Below are 23,916 nucleotides of genomic sequence, written 5' to 3' on the forward strand. Positions count from 1 at the left end.
GAGTCTTCGCAGCCGAAGAGAGCGCTTTTATGCACGGTCGGTGCTCTAACCGATCCATCATGAAGCAGCAGGAAGCCATTGAGATTTAATGAGGTGCCGAACAATGAGGGAGAATCGAAAATTGAATGAGAATGGCCTAAACACGGCGTCCCGCGCGACCTCATGCATGCTAAATTCCCGAAGCTCTATTTCAGCGTCGCTCAGGATTCTTTCGGTCCGGAATTAGAATTCCGCGTCCCGAACGGCAGCGACGCAATAAAAGCTAGAGTAAAACAAGACGAGCGGCTCGATTACGTTCGTATAACGCGAAACCGGTCTTCCGTAAACCTAGAACCGGCGCGGCGCGTTCCGACGCGGATACGCGGCGCTGCTTCTCTCCGTCTCTTGCCCCGACCGCTTCGGGCCTCTAGGACACCGCGCGCCATTTCTATCCGCGTTTCTCGGCGCGGACGGCCGCGAACTCGCGCGCGAAAATCCACCGGGGCGGGCGGCGGGGAGCGGGAGGGGGGGAACGCCGACGGCGCTAAAATAAATCGAGGCTCGCACAGGTTGCGCGGCACACTTTGCCTTCGAGCGGACCGACTTTCTTCGTGACAATGGGAAGTGTGCCGAGGGACAAGGGCCCTCCACAATAGCGTAACGCGAAACGGTACACGCCGGCAGCTAAGTGCATCACGCTTTGACGAAGCTGCTCCGCTCTGCGCCGCGACGCAGTGTTTCTCAAACGGACCTACTCGTCCGCTCTTTCATTTGCACACCTCGGAGAAGCGCGCGTTTCCAGAGAAAAAAAACTGTTGGTACAGGACTCTACGTTGCTCTGGGAAAATTGTCCGGCGGAAATCGAATTCGATTTAGAGCTGCGGCAGCATGGTTCTCAATTACTGTTTCGTTCGATTAACGCTGCTTTATAGGAATTACAAGATTAAATTTGTTTAGACGACTTGCTATTTTTAGTGCAACGTGTGCTCGATTTAGGAAATTCATTCGATCCTTCCCTACGAAAGACTCTCTCATTTCGTTCGTTCAGCTCTTTCACGGGAAAACTACCGATCCCTAAACGCGAGCAATATACAGGGTGTCTCAGTAACTCTGTTACAAAGCGATATCTCCATTATCGTTAATGATACGCGGAAATGCTTGAGGAACAAATTGTTTGGTTCGAAGGGATACATGTTGTGGTGGACATCATTTTTTTGTAAAGGTTATATTTTTTTTGAGATTTCAAGGTTATCGATGTTTTTTCAAATGGAATTACATATTTCTATAATTATATCATGATAGCTAAGATCAAGGCGAATCCAATAACCTATAATACTATGAGCTTCGTGTGACCTTCGGTACGACAAATAAAGAAATTTTTAGACATATATTAATTAATATATGTAAATTAATAATTAATTCATTTTTAGACAATATAATAATAATATAATAATGATGTAATAATATAATAATAATAATAATAATAATAATATAATAATATAATAATAATGTAATATTAATATAATAATAATACAATAATAATACAATAATAATATACTAATAATTTGGCCAATAATAAATAACCTTGATATAACCTTCTAATCAACACCAAGCTCCCATTTCGATCTTCACAAAACCACCAGAACAACAGGAAGTTGCAAAAAGGTCCTCAGTCTGATCTTGTATATGAGTTAAATTTTTGCTGAAGTACCAGCTGTGCTTTCATTCTTCCCTGCGCCAATCTCATCGATCCTATTATGTACGATAAGAGTAAAACGGTCCAAGACCCGGGCATTTGGAGCAGCCGGTAGACCTCGACGCCGAAGAATTCGCACTCGACGCCCCAGAAAGAGGGAGACACGTGGTCTGAGAAACCCTGAAGCCAGCCGAGCAACCCAGAACCGTTGTCGAGGGAGGCAGACTGGTTGGCCCGTTGCAGGAAGGGGTGAACAAGGGGGAAGGGGCCTCTATAGAGGCTCTCGGTTTTTTTCCTTCGCCTCTTTCATGCCGCCGACACGAGTGGAGTCAATGACTGTCGCGGGCCCATTCATGAAATTTATCGAGGTAATCGGCCGGTTAGGCGCTGGATACGCCGCGCGTAGGTGGCACGCGTCGCGTATTCTTCACGCAACAGCGTCGCAGGATGGGCCCCACGATTCTCGTGACGCTATCGAGGTGTCGAGTTCCATGCGTCGCGTCGCTTCGCGTCGTTCCAGCTGACAGTGGATACCTGGAAGGCGAGCTGGCCCGGCTTCCGGAACAGCTGCGGACGTTTTCGATCGAGGGTGGCTTCTGGATCCGCGGACCCGTGACCACCTCGCGTTCCCATGATCCCGAGTAGGCGATTCGATCGCTTAAAACGGGCCTGAGAACGCGACTAGGCTCCGGAGCTGTTCGCGGCGAGTGAAAGCTGACGTGAGATTCTTACGAATTCGATCTCTCGGTTGACTTGACGGACTCGAAGGACTCGTTCAATTGCAAGGAATTTTGTTTCATTATTTTCGAGTTTCGCATTGTCGGACGTGGAAGCCTGAAATTGGAAATTGGACAGATATTCCTATTTTTCCAATTTTCTAGTATCGGAAATATTTATGCATCGATGAATCAGAGAGAGTTGGGCATTATTCGAATAAATTCTTCAAATAGAGATTTATTCTAATAAATTCTTCTATAACATAGCTTAATTCGAATAAATTCCTCCAATAGAGTTTTATTCGAATATATTCTTCTAATAAAGTTTTATTTGGATAAATTCTTCTAACAAAGCTTAATTCAAATAAATTCTTCCAATAGAGTTTTATTCGAATAAATTCTTCTAATAAAGTTTTATTCGAATAAATTCTTCTAATAAAGTTTTATTCGAATAACGTTTCGGATAAATTCTCCGAACGAAATTTTATTCGAATGATAGATACATCGAATAAATTCTTCAACTAAAATTTTATTCGAATAATATCTTAAATAAATTCTACGAATAAAATTGATCCGTGTAGGAATTCTAAGGATACCAAGAAATGATCGAGGAACATCTGTGTCGAAGAAACAATTTCTATCCTGTGTGCCAAGAGCGGAGATAAAGAACGCAAATATGTGCATATTAATATTGCTGAACATATACTAATTGGAATCAGCGCGGCACACGTGCTTTCATTGAATAAATGAAACAAACTACGTAGCTTTGAGGCCGAGAGAACAATCGTTATGCTCGGAAATGCGATCGCAAAAGCAAGTGGCGTTGCGAAAAGCCATCAGAGTTGAAAATACGATTTAAAAATCTGGTATACCTGTTGCCATTATCTCCGGAATATCGCACTAAAAGCGGCGCCATTACGTTAGAGGCCCCCGGGGCAACCGTCGATTAACGAGTTAAAAATAATTTAATAGCTCTAAAATTCAGGTTTAACGGGCCGATGAATGTCTGTAAACCGACCCACCCCGGTGAAATTTCCAAATTCAGCTTTATTTTAACGTGGCTGGTGAAACTCCTCAACTCTCGCTACCCAAAAACATCAATGTTTGAATTGTAATTCATTGCGTTCTACGCGTACACGTACGCTCTATGTACTCAACAAAAAATCTATTAACACTTCGACGGTGGAGCTGGAAAACCATTTATACTCAGATTATAAATATCGTTATTTGACCATCTAGTTTTTTTTACAATTCATTTGTTTCATCAATATCAATAGAAGAACTAACGCGTCCAGAAAGAGTACCTTAAAAAATATGTTCGAGAAATAAATAAAATTGTAAATGATCCTAAAAATGTTTAAAACCATTTACAGTCAGATTATAAATATCGTTATTTGACCATCTAGTTTTTTTACAATTCACTTGTTTCATCAATATCAATAGAAGAACTAACGCGTTCAGGAAGAGTATCTTAAAAAATATGTTCGAGAAGATTGATAAATAAAATTGTAAATGATCCTAAAAATGTTTAAAACCATTTACAGTCAGATTATAAATATCGTTATTTGACCATCTAGTTTTTTTACAATTCACTTGTTACAACAATATCAATAGAGAAACTAACGCATACAGAAAGAGTATCTTAAAAAATATGTTCGAGAAGATTGATAAATAAAATTGTAAATGATCCTAAAAATGTTTAAAACCATTTACAGTCAGATTATAAATATCGTTATTTGACCATCTAGTTTTTTTACAATTCACTTGTTACAACAATATCAATAGAGAAACTAACGCATACAGAAAGAGTACCTTAAAAAATATGTTCGAGAAGATTAATAAATAAAATTGTAAACGATCCTAAAAATGTTAAATAACAATCCTAAATGAAACGATCGAATTACACAACTGATGATGACACGTTGTCTTCACAATAAAACAGCTATTTTGCTACACTTAACAATGAAATTACTATAAAATCTTCAACTATGAATTGCAGAAAATTATGAAACCCGAAATCAAAGTTAGTTAGAACTTTAGAAAGCTATGATTGTTGCATAGACTCCACTTGTTATAAGTAGACAACGTATGTTTATGCGAATATAAAAATTGTGTTCATTGATTGCTAGATGCAAAAACTACATAGACATTTATTTCTTTTTTAAATAAAAGTATTCAGTTGATAGCAATACAATATATTAATTATTATTATATTATATATTATTATATATATATATATTTCCAAATTGTTTAAACGTGTCTGCCACTTCTGTGTAATTGTTGGAAAGAGGACAACAACGTCATCGCTGGAACACGATTAGTACACGATAGACACACAGCACAGACATACTCGCATACAACAGTAACACATTATGACAAGTAATTAGTCGCCCTGAAGCCATTGCAACAGACGCGCGAGATATATGCATTATTATCATAGCAACCGACAAACTCTTGTTCTACACTGCGTTCATTAGGATCTTTCTCCTGTCACCCTGCAATTCCAACAATAATGATAGTCTTCATTCAACTTAAAAGCTCATTGGATGAACAAGTTGGAAAAACTGGTAATTCGATCGACGATGTTTCGAAAACAACGAGCCTCGGGTGCAAGACGTTAAATATTACGATGAATGTACTTGCACCGATCGGCAGAGTGCGGTTTACCCTCGCGGATCGCAGTGCACCGGGATGGGAGGACTCGGCTCGTATGCATCAATAAATTGTATATGCGAGCCGGCCGGTCGCGTTCTCATGCGAGATGCATACTCGCGGCGCGCAGCGTGCAGCTTGCAGCGTGCAACGTGCAGCGTGCAGGTACGCCGGCGTGCGCGCCGTTGCATTCGTAAAAGCCGCTGCACCGGGGAACCGCCGACGCGGACGTCAACAAACAAGCGCGACTGTTGGGACGAGTTCAATGCGCTTCGGTGACTCTGACAGTAGCGGAAGAGGGCGGGGGAGGCAACGGGGCAGACGAGATAGAGAGAAAAAGATGGAGAGAGAGAGAGAGAGAGAGAGAGAGAGAGAGAGAGAGAGAGAGAGGGTGACAAAGAAGAGGATGGCCGGGGTTGCACGACGACGGAACGAATATTATTCTAGGGGACAGGGAGCACACCCTTTCGGGACAATGAGATCGTTCATGGGAATAATTAGTGCCGCATTGTGCAATTTTAGTGGATTAGGAAGCCCGGCCCTTCGATTTTCTCTGTTTGTCATTTTGAACTGTTGCTGCGAGAATCGTTCATCATTTTGGACCTGCGATGGCGTTCCTGGAGTTAAAGAGTTCGTTGGGCAACTTGATTATGACAACCTGGTTGTACAGGACACTGTGCACAGATTGTCCGTAGATCGTTGTGTATAGTAATTGCCTGGACAGCTAAATAAGTATGCAGATTTGTGGGCTTTTAAATTACTATCGCGAAGACAGTTGAATTATTTGTGACGCTATTTTAGTAGTTTTTAGCTCCATCATCGAGAAATAATCGCGATTATGAAGCATCCTCTTCTTATTCCAATTATTCTAATTTATGGTCTTATAGCACATGCTTCGCGATATTACAACGAATTTTTGCAGAATTTTTAGCAAGTTTCAAAGGCGTGGTAAAAATTTCTTCGAAATATCTCAGTCCAGATAATTGAATCTTAGGAAACAAGGAACAAAACAATTACGTCAATGCAGGATAAAATATCTCGAATGACAAGTAAGGGATTGCCGGAACGAACATGGAAGTGGCGATGGCTGCGATTATCGTGATTGCAAAGTACCTTCAAGGGTTCCAGATAATTACGATCGCCTTTCGTCGAACGAGAAGCGCAGAAGTTGAAAAAACGTTTCCCGAAGTTTCCAATTCTTCGCAGACAATATTTATTTACACCATTCCTCGATCGGGGAAGTTCTTGCCTGCTTGAAACACCGTTTCCTTTCCCGAAGAGAAAATATTTCCCCGAGCGAGAATACCGTCCGGAGAGGCAGCACATTTTGATTAAACAACTTTACACCGCGCTCGACTTTGCATTCCGCTTGTAAAAATTCCAAGAAGCGCGTTGCGCTCCTCTCCGCCCACGTTCGACTACGTAGTCGGAATCCGAACCGAACTTTCCACGGTTTTACCATGGAGAAAAGGAGAAAGAGAGAATAGAGAGAGAGAGAGAGAGAGAGAGCGAAGAAGAGAGAGAAAAAGAGAGAGAGAGGGAAAGGAAAAAAAAATTCGAAGGAAATGGCGTGGTCACGTATCCGCCAAAGGCGTCTCGCAACTTTCGCAGCCGGAAACAAACCCACGAGCTTTTATATCCCGCGCTTTTGAAAAGTTCGAGAGGTGTCTGGACGCTTGTCGAACCTTGTCGAACGCAATCCGATCTCGATATTTCTGGCTACCAAACAAGGAAACACCGTAAACCTTCATTTGATGTTTAGGATATTAAAAATGTTCTCTGAAACCTATCGGTTATCGCGTTGAGCGTTTTGTCGGTCGCATATGCGTGACACCAATTTTTAACTGGATTTTGATATTAATTTCTAGTGTAACATGTTGACCAAGCGGAATGTTAGTAGGATTTTGAGAATGCGAAACAGTTAAACCAATATTTCCTGTGGTAAATTTTAACTGTCCAGTTTCAGCTTCGTTAATTATATGACGTTGATATTGTGATAATTTTTGGGATTGATATCCACTGCTTGTGGCAAACAATTATTGCAACCAATAATCGCACGCAGTGATAAAACAACATTTCATAATAGCTATAGTATATTGTACAGGATGTCCCGAAAATGTCTCGCAATCCGAAAATGGCGGATTCCTCAGGTCATTTGAAGCAACTTCTTCCTTGACAAAAATGTTCTCCGAGGCATCGTTAACGAGTTATTAACGAAAAACGCTGACCAATGAGAGGCGAGCTTAGCTGGCGCGAGGCGACCGAGCCAACGGCGCCAGCGGTCGAGGCGGTCGAATTCCAGTTCGGCTGGCGCGAGGCGGCCGAGACAACGGCGCCAGCGGTCGAGGCGGTCGAATCCCAGCTCGCGAGCGCGCGAGGTCCAGTTCCGTTCATTGTCTTGACATCTCGTCTCTCATTGGTCACTGTTTTTCGTTAATAACTCGTTAACGGCGCCTCGGAGAAAATTTTTGTAAAGGAAAAAGTTGCTTCAAATGACCTGAGGAACCCGCCACTTTCGGATTGCGAGACATTTTTGTAACACCCTGTATATTATATTATAATATAGTATATTATATTCTCTGCCACTCAAATTCTTTGCGTCGATCTATTTTCATACACTTTTTAACCCTACTGGACCAAACTGCTTCGACATCTACCTCGAAGGTTTTATCAAATTTGACATGCATTGCTAACAATTAAGAAACAGCTGTTAAAAAATTAGAATTCCGATGCAATGTCTACGAATCAAAATGGACTCAAAAGTCTCGCGATCGGAGGCTCGAAAAGATCTGAATTCTTCAAAGGAAAAGCCAGTACCGTGAACAGCGAAGAATACCGAAAAGATCAAACTCGGCCGGAAGAATAACCGAAAGAATGAATAAAAGAATCGGAGCCGCTGTACAATCGAGTTCGCAGATGCCGAAGGACGAGGACTTTGCCGAAGAGCGGGAAACGGGAGAAGAGGTCGTCGAATATATCCTCAAAGTCTATTTTTTCCACGCAAGTGGAGCGATCCACGGCTTTCCACGAAATCCCCGATTTTCGGTCCACTTTTAGCCGAGCCTAAATTTATCAGCAGCTGATTCCCATCGGCCGTAGTCATCCTCGAATCTCAATTAGAGTTTCGAGTCGCTTAATCCCGTGCGAACTTTGCCCGAACTTCTATACGCCGTTGATCTTTCCTTAATAGACAGAGCGAGCGAGCGAGAGAGAGAGAGAGAGAGAGAGAGAGAGAGAGAGAGAGAGAGGTAGCGAAAGATGGAGAGAAGGAGAGATGGCAGTATGTTCCTGAAATCATCGAATCCAGCCGTCTCGACTAGCACAAACGTTTCTCGCGAACGTGATCCTCGACGATCTTCGCCGACGATATTGCCCGACGTAGGGGATAGGGGGCGGCCGAGATATCGTTCCATATCGATTTTCCGTCCGGCGTTGTTTGGCTCGAGACGTCCTCCTCCGCGTAATCGTATATAACGCGACTCCCTTCTCGCGATGCAGATGAAACGGGAAAGTAATGGCGGAGAGATAGAGAGAAAGAGAGAGTCAGAGAGAGAGAGAGAGAGAGAGGGAGAGAGAGAGAGAGAGAGTAGGCGAAAGACGCCACGGGAAAACGAGCGAGACACCTAAGGAGCCCGGGGGAGGAGGTATCGGGTGACAGAGGTTGCGAACGTGATCGCGAAACGCCTGCAGACGCTCCTCTTCCTTTATTGCTAGAGTACCCGTGAGCTGGTACGAGAGTTTAGTCGACTGTAGTTGCCTGGAATTCTCCGTAGATTGTTCGTTAAGCAATGCACCGTCTCCGCAGGCACCGCCGACGCGTGTCCCTTATGCTATTTTATTCATCTACAGCGGATTATTGCGACAGCGGGTTCAACAACTAAGAAAATCGATTCACGGTCGAGTTTGTTACACGTAACGATGTTAAGAAGACAGGTTATGCCAAGGTTAAATTCATTAAATCATTTCGAAGCTGTACGCGGTTCTCATCCGGCGCCGTGATTCGCAAGGACAGCCAGGTTTCTAGAAGCGATCGTGAATCGGAGAATGGAATGAAATTAATATGCAATCGGTTTCACTTCAAGTGAACTACTTAACGAGATCGTTAACGAGGAACACGAAGAAACGGAGCACATTTTCAAGTGGTAATAGTTTCTCACTGGTTTCACATTGGGGTTCACACGCACGGACTCCGCACGGATTCTTAGAGACGATGCTATAATGAAACATGTATAACATCAGCTTGCAATTGGCCCATTTAACACAGATTAAACAGCGTCAAAATTAACGAGAGAAATGAAAAAGGAATCGGTCTACTAATAGTTTGCGTCTAGATCGAAACTGGGGTTCACACGCACGGACTCCGCGCGGATTCTAGAGACGATGGTACAATAAAACATATATAACATCAGCTCGCAATTGGCCCATTTAACACAGATTAAACAGCGTCAAAATTAACGAGAGAAATGAAAAAGGAATCGGTCTACTAATAGTTTGCGTCTAGATCGAAACTGGGGTACACACACACGGACTCCGCGCGGATTCTAGAGACGATGGTACAATAAAACATATATAACATCAGCTCGCAATTGGCCCATTTAACACAGATTAAACAGCGTCAAAATTAACGAGAGAAATGAAAAAGGAATCGGTCTACTAATAGTTTGCGTCTAGATCGAAACTGGGGTTCACACGCACGGACTCCGCGCGAATTCTAGAGACGATACTATAATGAAACATGTATAACATCAGCTCGCAATTGGCCCATTTAACACAGATTAAACAGCGTCAAAATTAACGAGAGAAATGAGAAAGGAATCGGTCTACTAATAGTTTGCGTCTAGATCGAAACTGGGGTTCACACGCACGGACTCCGCACGGATTCTTATAGACGATGCTTTAATAAAATATATATAACATCAGCTCGCAATCGGCCCATTTAACACAGGTTAAACAGCGTCAAGATTAACGAGAGAAATGAAGCACGAATCTAATACTAAATACTAATAGTTTGCGTCTAGATCGAAACTGGGGTTCACACGCACGGACTCCGCTGTTTCTAGAGCTTAGTACAAGCGTGTAGTTGTTCGTTAACCCGGCTAGCGCGTAATAATCTCACACAGCAATTGTGCTTCGCACGTTCCAAACAATAATAGCGATACTAATTGCAAGAAAGAACGAGAATATTTGGCGAGGCTACTGATCTGTTTCTCGTCTCATTCGTTCTTTCACAGTTCTAGCAACAGAGAATTCTATGTTAAATGACATCTCTTCCACAGGAACCTGTACCAAGTGTTTAGCAAATGAGCCGTTTATTTTGAAAGTGGCATAAGTCGCTTTGTTTTTAACTCGATATATTTAAAGGTTTGCGTTTTAACACGTTTAAAAATATGGATGCTAACTTTCGAGAAGATTTGCTTGTATTTGTTATCTCGGGATACTGATATTTTTCTCAGTATAAATAATTTCGTATAAACATTACAAAATCTCCGCTTTTCATTACGGTAAAGTGACTTATGCCACTTTCAAAATAAACGGCTCAAATAGCGGTCGATAGGGGACGATTTAGGATCTCGTTTTCTCATCGAACGCGACACAGTCTGCGAGAAGTTTTTGGGAACGAAGTTCCACGATTTATCGCGCAACCGGGGCCCGGCTAATTGCGATTACTGTGTGTTTACGGCGGAAGGTAAAATAATAAGCCAGCTCCGAAACAGCGGGATACGTGCACTAGCTAGCGTGCCGCTTTGTACAGAGCGCGTAACTACATTTATGATAATTAAAATACGTGAGCTGGTTAAGGGGCGGTTTCGCTCATTACCGCGATAATGGGGCCAGCAATTGCGATAATCGTGGCTGATGACTCCTTCTTGGACGTGTTGCTGCGTTCTCCTGCCGTTCTTGTTCGATCTCGTAAACCTGCTTCAAACACCCAATGTTCGCCAAACGAAGACGATTGTTCGATTTGCTGGATTTTTATGGCGCGACTAATCGAATCTGTTCGTTGAAAAACTTAACACTTCGACGGCCATGCGAGAAACCTCGATAGGTACTTTATTCGATTAATTGCAAAGCAAAGTTATACGACATGAATTACTCTTTCAACATTCTTACATCTGGCAAACCTTAATACAATGAAGAAAATGGAATAGCGTAAAAATTAATTCTTGGAAATCAAATTTTAAATAATTTTATTATCCACGTATAGGTGACGCGATAATTAAAATGTTAATAGTGTAATTATGGTACACTTCTTTAATAGTGCAATTATGGTACACTTTATCAATTATATAAATAGGGTGTATTTTTTTAATGATACAATTCTGATACATTGTTTAAAAAAACTGCGTTGGATCGATTTTTAGAATTCAAATGTTTGCGAAATCGTGTGCGCGTGATTCCAGCCGTCGAACTGTTAATTTATATCTGATAAACGCGAGTGGAACGGTTGTTACGGAATGAACACGACGCAAGAAAGGACGCGGCACAGATATCGCGGGCATTTGCTTACAAATGAAACGTGCAGAGATGTCGCGAGCATTTATTCTCGCCCCAACAAAGCTAAAGAAACTAAACGCAGAAGCGTGAAAAAGCTCGCGCACGCGACCGAACGATTCAAATCCGCTTCTTGTTTCCCCGCGGGTCGATTGGACTAATTACCGCGACGATCTCGCACGCGAGATTGTTTATATAATTGATTCAGTCTGCAGATGAATTAACCGTGGAAATAGAATTGCCCTGAAACTCGCCGCTCGAGAGTTAATCAATGAACGTCCTCCTCCTCCTTCTCCTCCTCCTCTTCCCTCGTCTTCGTCGGACGGTCGGTCTCCGCGTCGCGCCGCCTTGGGCTATCTTTGTAATCGAGGATGACGACTGCAATTCGCGTCATCAACCGCGACAAGAGGCAACATTATAACGTCGATTCGGATCCGAACGGGGGATATGCGGGTCGCGAGCCTCGATGCCGCCGGATAACCGTGTCATCGATTAAACCCTGTACATAAATACGACTCCTCAACCGTTCAGACCATTGAAACATCAATCCACGCTGCGACGAGTGGCTCTCTCCGCGATCGAGGGATCATCGATTGTTCTCTCTTTCTCTCCTCGCGACTCCGGGGACCACGGCTTCTCCGCGAATAACGAGTGCCGGCACACAAAACCGTCTGCAGAACGTACCACACAATCGATTTACGTTTCTGAAAGCCATCGCTGCGCGATCTTAAGCGAAAATCAAAACGCTGATCGCTGTGTTCTACGGATCGCGAGTTACAGTAATGTCTCTCTAATTTACGCTCAGATCGTCCATAAAAATGGATAATTTGGCGAGAGGAGATACGATTGTTCGAGTCTTGCGGCTCGTTTTTATAGTTAAAAATTGTCAACGACTATAAAAACGAGCCGCAAGGCCCGAATAATCGTGTTTCCTCTTCTCAAACTGTCCATTTCCCTGCGCAATCTGAGCGTCAATTAAGGAGACAATGTATTCACAAAAATGGACAATTTGGGAGGGAGAGATACGATTATTCGAGCCTCGCGTCTCGTTTTTATAGTCGTTGACAATCGGTAACTATAAGAACGAGCCGCAAGGCTCGAATAATCGAGTCCATTTTTGCGCACAATTTGCGCGTCAGTTAGGGAGACGTTATTGTACTTCTCAGCGAGTTCGGTCGAGCACAGTAATTATACTTAATTTTGAAAGCTTAATAGAAATTATATTTCGAAACGTCACGATTTGCGCGCTCCGAAATTTCTACAAAACTTTCTACCGCTTTTAGCAAAGCAGCATTGATTTTGCTCTGAAAAGATTCTTCACTGTTGCATTATCAATATTGTTGATAAATAATCATAATTTCATAATCTCACTTATTTAGCGAACGCTTGAAATGACGAACACGAAAAAGAAAAAAAACGGGAAATTTCAAGCGAGACAAGAAGTAGGTGAAATTTCTTGGAGAGAAGAGAAATGGGTGACTCTGTCGCTCGACAGAAAAGTTCCTTCATTTGAGGAGCATATGAAGTTTGAAAAAGTCCTGCCCGCAATTCGCGGACGCGACACAAAAGGCCCGCGAGCTTCCCAACATCTGCAGAAGGTCGGCTATTCTTTCAAAAAGCGGCGGCGACTTTAAGAATATATAAAAACCTCCGAGAAAATCTGTCTTCCAGAATCAAGATCGTCGCATAAATTCAGCGAGATGGACGCCCTTTGCAAAAGCGACCGGCAAGTTGGCAGTTCAGGAAGGGTTCCTATTCGTTAGCGACTCGAAGGACATGATTTATCTGACCGGTCCCATTTATTGTTCCAGCCGGAGAGATCGTTCGTGGGATAGCGTTTCGGAGGCAAACATTTTTTCGACGGCTAGGGCAAATAGACGAGGCATCTGGGAAAGCAGATGGTGGCAGCCGCGGCGTCGTTGACTCGCCGGAGATAGACGATCGGTGGCTTCGCGACAGATGGCACGTGCTTGGTCCTGTTATCTTATTTTCCATGCGATTCTGGATCTTCCCTAAATTGCTTAAATCGTCCAGACGGCCGGCTTATCTGATGTTTGCCTCGTGTATCCCTCGATGGATCTCGCTGGCTTTCAGAGATGTTTATCTGCCCGAGATTCCGCGCGTCCGGGAAACATCAATTTCGCTTCGTTCCCGAAACGCTGCGCTCCATGACCGAGACACCGAGCACGGTGTTAGCAACTGGCACGGCAGATATTATTAGTAGGCAGAGGTATCTACTAGCTAAAAGCTAGCTAGCTCCTAGAAGTGGTAGGTGTAATAATTAGTAGCTAGAGGTATCTACTAGCTAGAAGCTAGCTAACTTCCAGAAGTGGTAGGTGTAATAATTAGTAGGTAGAGGTATCTACTAGCCAAAAACTAGCTCCTGGAAGTGGTAGGTGTAATAATTAGTAGCTAGAAGTATCTACTAGCTAGAAGTTAACTAACTTCCAGAAGTGGTAGGTATAATAATTAGTAGGTAGAGATATCTACTAGCCAAAAACTAGCTCCTGGAAGTGGTAGGTGTAATAATTAGTAGCTAGAAGTATCTACTGGCTAGAAGTTAACTAACTTCCAGAAGTGATAGGTATAATAATTAGTAGGTAGAGGTATCTACTAGCCAAAAACTAGCTCCTAGAAGTGGTAGGTGTAATAATTAGTAACTAGAAGTATCTACTAGCTAGAAGTTAACTAACTTCCAGAAGTGGTAGGTATAATAATTAGTAGGTAGAGATATCTACTAGCCAAAAACTAGCTCCCAGAAGTGGTAGGTGTAATAATTAGTAGGTAGAGATATCTACTAGCCAAAAACTAGCTCCCAGAAGTGGTAGGTGTAATAATTAGTAGGTAGAGGTATCTACTAGCCAAAAACTAGCTCCTAGAAGTGGTAGGTGTAATAATTAATAGCTAGAAGTATCCACTAGCTGGAAGATAGCTATCTTCCAGAAGTGGTGGGTGCAATAATTAGTAGGTAGAGGTATCTACTAGCCAAAAACTAGCTCGTCTACGCTCGAGACTCGGGCCAGAGCGATTACACCTCTAAAGCGAATTATCTCGAATCGAAATTTTTGCACGGGTTGGTTCGAGCGACGTAACAGCAGCACGCAGGGGGTCCAATCATCACCGCTCCCGATACCCCAGTGAATAACTCGATGATCGTCCGGGATAGATTGGTGAAATTTTTCAATTACACTCCCCTGTAATTGGCACGGGAAGAATTCGATCTCGGCGAGTTGATACGCGGTTTCGGATGGCTTGTATCGGGTATCAAAAAAATTTTCGAAACAGAAGAGGTCCGCGCGCGCGGATATATTTCATCCGGCGTGCCTGTCCCGTATCGAACCACCGTTCTACCTCCCGTTAAGCTGTTCGCATCGATCACCGGGAACAGGAAAAAGTAGAATTGAACGGATTAAAATGGAATAGCGGCGTCGTTCTGGATGTTTTATTCGATATTTTGCTCGGAGCGTATTGATCGAGCGAGCCTGGGAAAGTCTTGAAATCACGGAAAAATCGTGCAGTCTCTTGCCGCAAGACTTAATCCGTTCGGAGTTCCGCGAAACGTTGCTAACGTTGCACGAAATCTCGTGTATGAAAAGTTTGAATATCGGGGGTACACGATTCTACGGAATATTTTACGTGGCGAAACGTGGGACGATTTTCGACGCGGCCGCAAATGGTGTGTAAGAACTGCGTGGAAAAATGGAGGTGCGATAGATTCGTTTATTATACGTTCGTTTATAAAAATTGCCGGATCTCGAGGTAGATATTGCTTGAATAAAAATTCGAAGGATATACGGTAGGACGGATTAATTTCAGTTCGAAGAACAAATTTCGAGAACACCGGTGAAAACGACTCAACGCTCGAAAGCGTTGCTTCAACACGATTTTGAAAGATATTCCCGGAGGAATTTTCGAGCTTCGTGTACTCGAATTACAGCTCGGAAAACGCGCTTTCCGACAGGTCCATTTACTTTTTCAAGAAAACTTCGAAATCCCGTTGAAAAATCGAAAAGTCCCGGCGGCTGGCTCGGAGAAAAATGGATTTCGAGGGATTACTTGGAACCGCGTTGCCGCGTTCGCTAGAACACGAGGAACCGAGATCGATTTTTCGATACCGGGTTAGAGGAGCGGGCGCGTGGTTGTAGATGGATCGAGCCAGGAGTCAGACGTGAAATCGACACCATGGTTATTCGGAGGCTTGCTAAAAGCGACATCGGCGTTCGAGGGTTGGATAATTTTACCGGGACCGGAAGATATCGATCCGTGGCCTTTAACCTTCCGTCGAAGCGTGCACGCCGATTAAACTATTTCAGGGCGAGGCCGGTTTATTTTACGGCGGCGGCTGTCTATGGCGTAATAATGTGAATCTACAATTACCATCCTCGCGCGATGCAACGGGAAGCGACGGGACGCGACGCTATGCATCGGGATGCCGCGCGATGCGCCGCGACGCGACCGGCGAGACAACGCGCCATAAAAGCGTCCGGAGGCTTAAGCGCCGATACGATTATAATATTCAATCGGTGGCCCCGATAATGATGGGACCGGGAGCGTAAAACGCGGACCCGGGCCGCAGTTCGCCGCAGACAGATAACACTTCGCGCCGGTGGACCGGTGATCGTTTTATCAGCCCGTGGCTGGCTGCGCTCTGCCAGCGGAGCAAAGTGTTCCGGAGGCCGAGCCGCGTAGCAATTGCGCATTAAACAAAGCTCCGCGTTATAATTGGAATCGGGGGATCGGCCACGGCGACCTGCGCGAGCTCCCTCACCTGGCTCTGCCTTTTTCCGACATCTCCTACTGCCTCGTGCCTGTTCGACGTGTCGCCAATTATTCAACGAACCGCCCCGAAATTCTGCTAAACAGAATCGCCCGTGATCCACTTCGCTGCGAATATATAATTTACGTTTTATAAAGAGGCGACGCCGATGAGCATATTTGCCCGGCGATAATCACTTTTCCTTCTTTCTCTAGCACCGCTGATCAGCCGACTGGCTCTTTGTACGCGTCGATCATTATTCACAGGCGCTGATATATTATATTTTTCTGAATGGAAATCACTGAATGTGCTTTTCACGCTTCGGGACTCTGCTTGGAACAACGTAGCTGGAACTGGCTCGACGGATTCCGTAAATCTTGAACGAGAATATCCGAGGCTGCAGCCTTTTATGAAATTTTTATTCTAATACTTTTTAAACAAAGAGCCGTTCGTATATAAAGGAATACGGGGTTTATTTATCTTTCGCGGTACCGTATCGCACTGAAAGCTAGCGAGTGTTTGAAACTTTGATAGTTTTACGAAAACTAAATTGTCCAAGAAAAAAATCAAAAAATTGTGAAGAATTGTCCAGTGGAAGATCTCTAATTTTTCTTCGAATTTATAACTGATATAATCTGTACTTATTAGATTTTCAGTGGAACATTGTCCAAGGAGAATACTGAAAATACGAATACGAGAGAAGAATTCAGGCAGTTGAAAGAGAAATATGGAAGAAGACGGAAGGAGAGGCACAGAAAGGCAAAACTAAATTGAAGAATTTAAAGAGCTAGAAGATATATGTTATAATATTCACTTGCTATCTCTGTAGCATGATAGCGCCACTTTATTGTCTCCTCTGCGATCCTTTGTAAATATTCTCCTACTTTAGTATCACTAGCAACCTAATCAATAATAGTCTTATTACAGTAATGTCTCTCAGATTGTGCACAAAAATGGACAATTTTGGAAGAGGAGATTCATAAGAGGAGATTAGACTCCTTTTATAGTTGTTGACAATTCGTAACTATAAAAACAAACCGCAAGACTCGAATAATCGTATCTCCCCTTCCCAAATTGTCCATTTTCGTGGACAATCCGAGCGTCAATTAGAGAGACATTACTCTATTCGTAGAATAAGCAAACACAAAAGCTTTCTCTCCTCGTTAAAATCAACATCCAAAACGAATGGAAAACAGTTTATGTTATTATATTCGCTAAAGAAAAATGGGAAAAAACGCACAAAAAGATGAGATCACGCAGAAAGTGTATTAAATAAAGAAGTAAAAGATTTTGAAAATATCCTAGCAAAAGGAGAAGAAAGAGAAACGAATATAGTAACTGAAGATCTAAAATCAACGTTAAAAAGAGAAGAATTAAGTAGTTGAAAACCTCCTACAAAAGTTAGAAACCAAAGCGAAAATAAAAAAAGCAAGTGTGCACAGAAAACGACAGAACGATTCAAAGAAAAACTGAAAGAATAAATGGTTGAATAAATTGAGCACCGTGGAGAAGAAGATGCAGTCGAAGCGTGACAAAATATGCAACATTGTCCATGGAATAGCAACAATCCTCTACGACGATTTCATGTGTTTTGGAAGTGCGAACTATCCAGAACAAGCAGTCGGTATACTCGCGACCCAACACAGTCACAACACAAGGCGAAATCGGTTTTCGTTGGAGCGTCGCGACGTCAAACCCCGAGAATTTATTAACCCCCGGCGCGGGGGATGCAACCACCGCAAACTTCTCGCGGATGAAACACGCGGATGCCGGGGGCCATGGGGGGAGGGGGGGACGCGGGACGAGGGGGTATAAGGGCATTGTCGACGCCGCGAGGACTAACTCGGGGAAAGTTTAGGTGAACGGAAAATCGTGCCGCGACTGCGAATACACGGCGACGCGAACGATACTGCGGTTCCTTCCGACTGTTCGTTGATCCTGCGGGGTTGAATGATGCATCGAGCACGCTCTGCGTTCCACCCAAAGTTTACGTCGCATCGGGAAAATAAATTCTTACATGTTTTTCGTATTTTCAGTACTCTGTAACTCTTGCATCGACTACAGAAATGTTTACAATAATTAATATTCTCGTGTTTTGTTTAGATTCGTTACTACATAATCTTGACATTAACCAGTTAACCGATGCAATCTCTGTGTAAAGTGTGCAAGTTATTGTAATCATGCTATATACTCGAACTTCGCACCCTCATCTCTCATTGGTCAGTGTTTTTCGTTAATAACTCGTAAACGAAGCCGCGGATTGCATTTTCGATAAGGAAAAAGTTGCTTCAAATGACCTCAGGAATCCCCTACTTTCGGATTGCGAGACATTTTTGGGACACCCTGGGACACCCTGTATATTGGAAATACCCTCTAACCTGAGCATAATAAACCTTAAGTGTGTATATTACACACGAACGAAGCTAGAGGAAAAAATGTAAACACGAGCTGATCTCACTCGGTCAAAATGATAGAACACATCATATATTTTCCATTATTGTGTTCTCTGTCAGTCGTTTCTCAGCATTGACTAGATGCGAACGTGTCAATCTGTCATTTATCTACAGTATTGGTGCAGTTAACCAGTTAGCTGTGTTTGACGAGTATACTCGTCATGGAGAAATGGCAATATTTTGTAACACGACGAGTATACTCGTCGCGCGTAAGAAGCAGCGACCATTGGCTATTTAAATTGTAATTTTAAGGAAAACAAAAACATATTCTCAAATTTCAAGATGTTCAGAATATTTTGAGGCCAATCCTGCACGAAGTTGTTTACATTGTTATAAAAATAAAATTCGAAAAGAATCACGGTATTGGTGTTCGACGTGCAAAGTGCCATTATATGAGCCGTTTATTTTGAAAGTGGCCTAAGTCCATTTATTTGAAAATCCAGATATTTAAGGTTTTTACGTTTTAATAAATTTAAAAATATTGCTAATTGATAACATGGGGTATAATGTCTTTGTGTTCCTAAGGGTCACTGCGTTCTTTCAGCTTTGCTGACATGAAATTATATGTATAACGTAGAAATGTGAATATTAAAATAGCTAGCTCGGTGTTTTTGAAAAATGACTTAGGTCACTTTCAAAATAAACGGCTCATATATTGTTCCTTGCTTTGCTAAATACCACCCTCTCTACAGCAGCAATTTGAATTTTTAACTTTTATAAGTATTCAATTATCCCTGGGTTTTTCGTTTATTATGTATATGGTATATGTTAACGTCAAGTGAATGAGTAAATATTAGTAATAAAATTGTTAATTTTATCAAATAAAACCGTGTTTTTGATCCAATATTTTAACAGCGACACTTATTCTGTGTTCGACGAGTATACTCGTCGTCGCTTGATTCTCGCGACACATGTAGGTGCGCGCTCTGAAATGGAGGCGCCACAGCTAACTAGTTAATCGAATAAAGATCTTACTAAGATTTCGAGTACAGTAATTCTCTCTAATTGACGCTCAGCTTGTAAACAAAAATGGACAATTTGGGAACAGGAGATACGATTATTCGCATTTTATCCAATATATTATTATACAGTTTTTATAGTCACCGATTGTCAACAACTATAAAAACGAGCCGCAAGGCTCGATTAACACTAGATTTACGGAACCCGTCAAAATGACGGGTCACTAATTCTTTAATTTACGATTATTCATATCGTAAAGATACTAAAGATACATTTATACAGTTAAAACAGTGCAAAATGGGTCGCGGAAAACAATTGAACAGAAGTGATCTCGATCGAATCTTATTATTGCGGTCAGAGAACTGTACCATCACGAGAATTGCGAAGTCAATCCCCACCAAAACATTCGTATAGGTATGAATTTGAGCGTGTACCTGAAGATCGCCGTAGCCCCAGCAGTTGTAGCTGAAGGATTAGGTTGCGAGGGGGTGGGGGGAGAGAGAGAGAGAGAGAGAGAGAGAGAGAGAGAGAGAGAGAGAGAGAGAGAGAGAGAGTCGGTGTCGGCAAAACGCATGGCAAGGCAAGAAACTTTGCGAAGCCGGTTTCCGAGGTCTTTCGCGCGTCGAAATCGAAAACCGCCGCGCGACCCTGTCTAGATGGAAAACCGGGGGATGAAAACAGACGGGAGGGGGTCAGACGCAGAAATAAGCGCGGCGCGGCGGGGTAGAGGAAGGGGATATAAAGTTTCTGCGGGGAACTAGAGCCGAAGCACGGCGACGTGGCTTGCCAATAGCGTCGCGGCGCTGCGGCGCGAAATTTCGAGGCGCGTTAAGGAGGGCGTTAAGATATTAAATCCGAGAGCTTCGTCGGCCTCGGGTTCCCAACTAATTATGGAGTTGAGTGCAACCTTAGACCCGCGATCCACGGCCCCGCACGCTTTTCCGGGCCGCCCCGTGTTTCCGCCCCCGTTCCCGCGGGACCAGTCACCGATTGATTTAAGGCTTCACTCGCAGCTGCGAGCACGCAAAATTGGATGCGAGAGAACGCCACCCCTTACCTTCCTTCCACGGCGTCCTAGTTTAGGTTTTTGGTGGCTGCCGGGGAAAAAAAGCCTCTCCCCAAGTAAACTACCGTCGAGGAGACTCGAAATTCCTTGGGGATCGTGGTTGATTTTAGGTGAGCTGTACCGGTATCAAGTTCTCTTACCTGAAAGCAGAGAAACGAAAGTTTCGTTAGACATATTTGTGGGGTGTGTTAACCTTACGGCGTGTTATTTTCTTTGTAGCTGCGCTGCGGCGATCGGGAATTCTTTCGCCTACGATAGAAGTAGAAAATTTACATTGGTCGCATGTTCACATTCAATTTAACGCCTAAATGTTGGTAGCAGCCGGAGCAAATTTTATTTCGATTTAACCAGTTAACTGTGGCGATTTCTTTGCAAAGCGCCCACCAGTGTGTGTCGCGATAATCAAGCGTTAAATTGTGAAGTTATGAATCCAACTCAAATTATTCATAATTTTCATTTGTTTGTTTCATTTCATTCTCGACCTCTAAACATTTTAAACATATTAAAATTTACGAATATAATTTAGTTTTCGCTAGAATTACAATTGAAATATCAAATTGTAACAAAATTTCACGAATGACGGATATAATCGTCACGACACAAAATTCTGCCACATCTCCATGACGGATATAGTCGGCAAACACACTTAACTGGTTAAATTTAATGAAAAATCTTTATATTTATTGCAGTAGATTCTGTTCGAAATCTTCGTCCCGGGTCTGATTCTGTATTATAAGAGAAGGAGTTTTTAGGATGCTTTATGTGCGGGCGCGAATGTTACCGAAACGTGACCGTATGTTTCAATTTGTTATACAATTATTTATTTAACTTTGATTAGATTCCTAGATCTCAATTTTCGGCTGTGACGTCAGAATCAAGAAAATCGTAAAACGAGATCACGGACGTATACCAAAAATATGAATTTATTAGGACATTAATTATGAAACTGCATAAACTTTAGAGTAAAACTATGAGGTATGCATTTCACACTCAATGGCCTAATAAATGGTCCACTTAAGTATTGAGCAGCGTGCATAGCCGTCCACACACTTTTTGTAAAATAATATTTTCGTCGAGCCATTAACTGTTCTCAAGATAGCGCCGGTAAATACGTTTTTCGTTCAATTCCAACTGAACAGGAATAACATGTTTTTAACGTTTCTGGTTAAATTGGCGAATCCGGGAGAATCTGGCACAGCACTGACCCCCGCAGTTCAAGATCCCCAGAAATTGTAGAACTCGAAGAACATTTATCAAAGAAAATAGGATCCCGAACCCGGAACGAAATTCCGGGTAGAATTTCAAATATTAATATCAAGAACCGGAATATTTTCGTAGAAGCCGCGGATGATTAATATCTCGGCGAGCATCTGCCGAAAAGGGGCCATACTTTTCCAGGAGTGTTCCGTGGTCGGGAAGCCGCTGTTAAATGAAGAACTCGCGGATTAGCACTCGCGGAAACGATCCCCGATGAATCACCGCGCGGAAACCGGTATGAATTGCAATTTAACGGCGGCGTTTGACAATCCTTAATTTACGGCGCGGACGTCCTCTCGCGGAAAACATTAATATCATTATATTAAACGTCGAAATCGTTCCCGCGGATCCTAGGCCGCTGATTACCCCTAGACCGAGCTGCACCGCCGCCGCTGCACCGCCGCTGCACGTAACGTGCACGTGCACGAATGCATTAATCTCGGCGCGTTCGCGTCGACGATCCTTTCCTGGCGATGCATAATGTCGTCCATCGCGGTCTCGACGTCGCCAGGAAATCCGTGGAACGAGCTTCGTCGAAAAAGCTTACGTAAATCGCGAACGAGAACATCAGCTTTCAACGACGGAACCGTCGACGGTTATTGTTTCGTTTCTGCTCCGCGAACTCCATTGTCCGAGGATGTCCTGCGATTTTTCGAACCGATTTCTCCATGAACGAGTGGACTCGTGAGTTCGAATGAAGTCCTCGCACTTCAAATGTTTAAACGCTGCTACAAATTAACCCTTTACAATCGGAGCTATTTTAACTTGAAATCCGATTACATAGTTTTTCTGATCTCGATTTTATAGAACCCAAGTGCATTTTATACGTATGAAATTGAATTTCGTGGCTCGTACAGCATTTTCAAATATAAACAAATTTGATAAAATTATTTTGAAACGTCGCATAACAATTTTTAGTGGCGCCTTAGAGACGACACATGGGTGCAAAGGGTTCATATTACAATACCGGATGTTCTGGATTGCTACCTGTCATTTTGTGGATTCAGTATTGTTATTCATCGGAGTTTATGGGTATTTTAGAGAAGTTGTTTATTATCTTGAGATGCTAAGTTGTCAAGTCAACTGATCTTCGCTGATGTTAATGTTTCTGTTACTCTGATGAAAAATGTATAAAGAATATACGTGTTCGAAGAATAACAATTCATTGAACAGCACCCTTTATTATTAGCGCTTTTAGGACATATGGCTAGGCAGATAAAATCAGTTCGTATGATAGATATGAGTTTACTAATGAAAACAGGGTCTCGGTTAATTAGCTCAACTAATTTTTTATACGGTGATTACGAGTAGTTCCACCAAGCTTTGAATCAATTATCCATTGGCAACGCTTGGAAATACAGTCGCTAACATTAATATTATTCTTTCTTTGTTAACTTTCTCTGTGTCTAGTTGCTATTGATTCCGAAAAAGGAACACAGCATTTCAGACCATTGCTCGAAGACCGAACAGTGTCCCGAAAGCCAATTCGAACCTGTACTCGATCTAAATCGATCTCGAAAAAGCCGAACCCCTTTAAATCGTGACAGAGTCCCGATAGAACCTTTTCCAGCTAACCCTTTCCGCACGGAAGGTCTCGAGAAGGCGTGTCGTCGTCGTCGGCTCCCAACCTCCCCGAAAGCCAGAACAGTGCTCCACGGAGCACTTTGCCTACAGCGAACGTATCAACGGTCAATTCCCCGCTCTTGTGCCCTCCTCCTTGCAATTTTCCGTCTGCTCGAGCTTGACCCGTACAAGTGCAAACGATCGAAAAGCCTTTGTCCCGTGAAACGAGGCTAATTTAAGTCGTCGCGAAAAAATCGAAAACCGGGACGGGCCATCAGATTTTCCTGCCGTTTCAGCTATCGGCTCTTTAAGGGCGGGATTAAATC

At 43.0% G+C, this 23,916-nt stretch overlaps 1 protein-coding gene across 1 annotated transcript in view; it reads right to left on the reverse strand.

The window, feature by feature from the left end:
* LOC117228702 (uncharacterized) overlaps positions 1–23,916 on the reverse strand; it is a 720,896-nt gene that overhangs the window by 429,127 nt on the left and 267,853 nt on the right. Inside the window, exon 2 of the mRNA XM_076521571.1 lies at positions 20,762–20,910. The gene's annotated coding sequence lies outside the window, so the exon portion shown is untranslated. The remainder of the gene's footprint in view (positions 1–20,761; positions 20,911–23,916) is intronic.

The sequence above is a fragment of the Megalopta genalis genome, chromosome 1 (assembly GCF_051020955.1).
Source record: "Megalopta genalis isolate 19385.01 chromosome 1, iyMegGena1_principal, whole genome shotgun sequence".
In the NCBI taxonomy this organism is placed as follows: Eukaryota; Metazoa; Arthropoda; class Insecta; order Hymenoptera; family Halictidae; genus Megalopta; species Megalopta genalis.